Raw genomic sequence first — 6,000 nt, forward strand, 5'->3', positions numbered from 1 at the left:
TCTAAATACAATCATAAAACCGAAAAGCACAGAAATAAATGAGCACTAGCCACGTGTTCACTGGTTTACTGAAAATCAGCGCTGTTCATGTCCTTACATGACAGCAAATACTGATAATCCTCTCAAATATTTGTCACACCTTTGACCCGTTTTTTTTTACCCAAAGTGTACAATCATTTGACTATATTCAAAACCTACAGAGCGTCAAAATAAATATTTCCAGCACAAACAAATAAACAGTGCGAACTACCCCCACTAATACTGCGAATAGCAGAGCCTATCCTGAACACAGTCCCTTATATACCTGCACTATATCAGTCTGTTGCAATCGCCTACGCCACACCTAAAATTACAAATGTATACACGAATCTAACATGTAGAGACAGGTCAAAATATTTATTATTACACATTCAAAATGCTAGATACTGCCAGCGAGTGAAGTGACAATTACCTTGGTCCATGCGACAGATACTTGGCATCTTACGAAATACTAATCTTCCGTACGTACGAAGAAACTTTTTTCCGTTTATATGGCGACGGCGTATCCTATATTTTGAGTATTATTTAAAAAAAACTTACTTAACACGCCTGGTTTTACAGCGTTTTTTTTTTTAATGTACTCAAATAAAATATTTTAAAGCTAAATTAAATTACAATCTTACTAGAAACATCACAATCATTCACATTCGATTACACGTGACATTTCCATATATCTGAAAACTCGAATCCGTAAATTTTAAACTAAAAAAAAATCAATTGCATTTTACGAATATTCATACAGATTCAAAATATATGATAGCCGTCAAACCATTCATCGATAACGCACGCCTTGTCCCACCCCATTGCGTCAACCTCAACGATACGAAATACAAACGCAATACAATTGTATTACAAAAATACAAATCGACGCAGCGGAATGAAGCGATTCCGTTTAAGAATAAAGATAATATGCCCTGGATTTTTTTTGGAAACTTTCGACACTATTTTTCATAAAACACTTTCACATATAAAGATCAAAGACGGGAATTTGTATGATTGTCTTAAATTAAGTAGTAAGGATTTTTTTGTGGAAATTTAATGTGATGAAAAATTTCCAAGTGGATATGCGTCTTAACACACGTCCTTCGTTGGCCTTTACATGAATGCGCGCACGCATATTTTTATAGATTTTTTTCAACGAACTCCTGGCAATATTCATTTTAATGAAAAATGCCATACGAGCACAGAACACAGAGCAAAACAATCTTCATCCTTAAGTATTTATATGCAACTGACATGCAATTATCGCACAAGACGCGCGCCATCGAACCCTATAACAAATACGCGATCCCGGAGGAATTATTATAAGCTCATAAAATTCGATATTCACCACAGACAGTATATTTTGTATCAATTTACGTCTAAAAACACCTAAATTTCAAACATTACACGGACAGATCCAAACATTGAGATAGACTAGCGACTTCACACCTAACGTTAGAGAAGCAATAACAAGAGACAATAACGGAAAGTTAATAATACGTTTATGTTTGGAAACTGGCAGTGGCTGGGTCGCTAATTAGCTTCTCCGTTTACTGCACCTTCATTGTATTTATTGTGTCATCTGAATATTTGAATACGTAAAGATTTGAAGAATTGAAAAATCAAGATTTGTAATTAGCAAGAACGCTTAAGAAGCTAAAAATTGCAAATAAAATTACATCACTGAAAAGACTGAAAATAAATTCAAAGTGATGTTAGTAGATTTCATGAATTAAACCGAATTTCAACAGCAATTTAGTTTAACACGACTTACATACATTGGAGTTTTTTAAGTGCAATAAACAGATTAAATACCAATTAGCGACTAACAAAAAAAAAATGCTGGGACGTCTCTTAACAAATGTTACCAAAATGTCACCTATACAGTTTAGTAGATAGCGAACAAGTAAATATTAAGCGATTAACAGGAACAATATCTCGTGTACTCTAATCCTCTAAACCTCTCTCCATAAATATTGAAATTCAACTATTTAATGGGAGTATTATTGATTTCTCTGCAGTAGAAAAATCTTAGCCCGATTTCATTTTGTTTGTATTTCGACTTCTGAAAACGCAATAGAATGCGGAGAGTATATAAATAGTTAAACTTCAATGACACTTTAAACAATTTCTAGACATAGAATATTTGCATCACAGTGCGTCTTGCTTGCTTTAAATTCGTTACACACCATATGAAACATAAACCAGTAACAATCTTAACATTATACAGAATTAAAAAAAATAGCGTTCGCGAAACACTTTGCTTATTGCATTAAATTAAACAACTGTCATATATCACTTAAACTTAAAAATAGAAATACATTTTTGTCGAGAAACGTAGCGTAGCGTAGCACCACAATAAAAAACTTTTATTCGATAGGCTTACAACGTAACGGGCGCATTGCTGCAAGTGATAACCGGAAACATATATAATCCTGCACTCTACGTGATTATAATACTTGTGCAAACAACGACAGATGCGATTCTGCAAAAAAAAAAATACGCAAGTCCGAGAAAAAAAAATTGCATAATTTTTTTTTCAACAGAAACCCGCAAGCGTCCACCGACCTTTACTCGCGGCGGCTAAATCGTAAAAAAGAAACTTAATTCATCGACGCTTACAACTATAAAAATATCATAGAAATTCTCACTTACATTTAAGAGGAACTGGCAAAATAAATCCTGTATTTATCCATTTACAAAACTCAATTCGAATAAAATATAACCAGATTTTTGGTCCTCACGTATCAAAAATTCATGATGCCATTCCTATAAAATTGGACAGACCTCCATGACCAAACCGGCGAGTAGCAAAAATATTAATTACGACTATATTATTATATGCACACTAAACCGCTGAAAATATATCAAATCCACTACATACCCATTAGAAAAAACCTATTGTTACGGCAGAACCTCGTCGAAGCGACAACTCAACGGAACGGTAAGCGACCATGGTGGTGGAGCGGCCGACGACGCAATGGCGAGCTATCACAAAACAACCCAAAGGACAACCCTTAGCTTATTGTCCACAATCCATCCGCAACTAACATAATCCTAAATCGCAACTAACGTTAACTCCGATACCGTGTCGGATCGGATCACTTCAATCGTAGAGTATTTGTGCAGACGACGCGAAATATTTAAATATTGGCGCCCGACGCGGGGCCACTAATTGCTCATAAGACATCAAAATTCATAACATCTAACCATCACCTTAACACCGAAATTCACATCGATTATTATGCTATAATTAATAAATAGTCACATTTAAATCTATAAAGAGGATTCTTGAACCATGCACGGTTATAAACATGTAACTATCAGATTCGTACTATAAGCATTAGAGCCGTATCCGCCTATACTATGACCACCTAACGGCGAAGGCTTACTACACAACTAGCATCGTTTAAAATAGAATAAAACTCGACTACGGTACATATATCGGGAACTATCTAACAGTGATGAAACACGCTACCACATTTATTTTTTCAATTATGTATTATTTTATATTAAACATTTTCTTCCGTAAATTATTATCAAATTCGATAAAGCTCTAAGATTGTTCCACATTCACATAAATAAGTTCTCAGGCGTCATCTGAGTGGTTCATCAAGCGACCGTATGAAATATATCGATTAACTAAATATTAGGGATATCTTTGTAACGATTAACATGTAGATAAATAACGGCTCCACACAGAAGCGTAAGATAATTTAATTTTTAAATTAAAAGAGAACAATTCCAGTCTTGCTAAGGGTACATTATATAAGCGTTTTCTAACGAAAATCTTCTAACAAAATTCACTAGCTGAGATATTTTGTACATTCAGGATTTTTGGAGCAAATAACACGTAATAACTTTGAATGAATTTCTAAAACACCAACTTCATACCCTATGTATATCGAGGGCCCTAAAACATCTCCCTGTGACGGGCATAAGACAAATCTATAGAATTTATATCTAAAATAAATGATAAGTCAACAATATAGGGAATTATGGCAGAAATCTACCTAGTATTATATAGCTTCATAGGTTTTCATTGACTATTAAACAGTACAGTACCATGTACTTCTATCAAAATCGTAGAATCCGACCAAAATAAGAACTTAGAATATGATAAATAATTATATATGCATTGCATTCCATCAAAATGTGTGGAGACACGCTACTGCATTTTTAATTTATTCATATTTTTGGCAAAAAAGTGCTTATTTAAAATAATTATATCTTCAATAATTTCCCTCATATCTACGGTTCGAAAGAAATTGGACAATGAATAAATTTAGAAAGGACGAATCACTTAACTTTAGAAGTTAAAAAATTCCTTAACAATTTAAATATACCGCATAGCGTAGCATTAAATTAAGTACAGAGTAGTTTTGTTCTTTAGTATTTTTAATATAGGACTAAAGGACAATTTATAATTAGGTTATATCACACGATTCTTAAAAGATATGCTGTTATAAGCGTTGGTCAAGTAGAAAGTTTGGATATAATATTAAATTCATTAGTACATCAATTCAACTAAAATATTCCAAATATTCCCACCGAAAAGCGAAAGCGGTGTGAAATTCTTTCAATCTTGCACACATTGAAACACGTTGCATTTTAGAAAGGACAAAACAATCTGAATCATTTGCAGAATCACAAACTTTCTAAATACAGATATGTTTCTTGTGAAAACCCTCCCAACTTCTTGCATCATAATAATATATAAGCGTTTTTTTTTTCTAGAAAGTTCTGCATGCAATGATTTTCAACGTATGCAAAACATTGACGATATGCTGCGAAGGAAGCTTAGTCTATGCAAATTCCAAATTTTGTATGGACGGAAGGAACTTTTGAGCCAAATTAAATTCGGGTACATTATGTGAAACGGCATCAGTGCCTTCACGATTATCAACCAAATCGATGAAGGTCATTTTCGTTTCGCATTTTAAAAGAAGCTAGTTGTGGCACTCGTAGGATATACTTAAAATAAAATATATTTGGATAAAAATTAAACTAGTTTCATGCAAATTAATTCATAGCCACCGCACTAACCGTGCGGCTAATAAGTAAATAAATTCATCTGGGGAAAAACTCAATAAATAAGCGATAACAAGGGCTTCCGCGTACGAAGCTAACAAATATATTTGGCGACTATAGATATTGCCCCGTGGAAAGTTAAACCGAAATATTATTGAGTAAATAAATAATAGAACTTTTAGTCGATAAAATATGCTATATCTTTTAACATGCATATATGGGAGCATACTCTTTAAATTCGCGTACACCAAAGCGTATAAATCGGGTAAATTTTTGCACGACGTGTCAATAGCTGAGGTAAATAGTTCCTATTATGGCAACAACGGATATTGCGATATTCCAATAAATTGATTTCGGTAAGACGATAAACAATAAAAAAAAATATATATAAACTAACAACTAAAATTCGCTAAGAAACTAAACATTACATTGTGCTAAACATTGCGAAATCGAAAAAATCTTCGACCATCCTAAAAACTTACCAAGTGCAAAAATTCATTGTACTAATGTAGCTTTATCAAAATGGAAGTTAACGCATAACGGGGTTGGTATAATCAGTGGGTATAACAGCTGCGGTAACGCTTCTTAATACTAAATGGAAATCACATCAAAATACGTATACATCTAATATAAGATTCAACGTTTTGGACTACACCACTTAACGGTCAACCGTCCAAGTAACTCTGTTACACTTAGAACATTTAAGCTATAAATAACTTTCTACTTTGAGAAACTAACGAGTTGCGACTCTTTACGATAAACCTTCAGGCAAATTGAGCGGAATCTCGCGTACGTCCTACCACAAGTTGCCCGCATCTAAGTCAAACTTTTAGGCCAGTGGTAAATACTTCTTGGAATTATAATAATTATTCGCTAAACATTGATTTATCTACTCATATTTTGGACACGAAACGCTTCGTCAAGCGTTCTCTACACTACGGCACGTGG

Source organism: Zerene cesonia, chromosome 25 (assembly GCF_012273895.1).
Source record: "Zerene cesonia ecotype Mississippi chromosome 25, Zerene_cesonia_1.1, whole genome shotgun sequence".
NCBI classification, from domain to species: Eukaryota; Metazoa; Arthropoda; class Insecta; order Lepidoptera; family Pieridae; genus Zerene; species Zerene cesonia.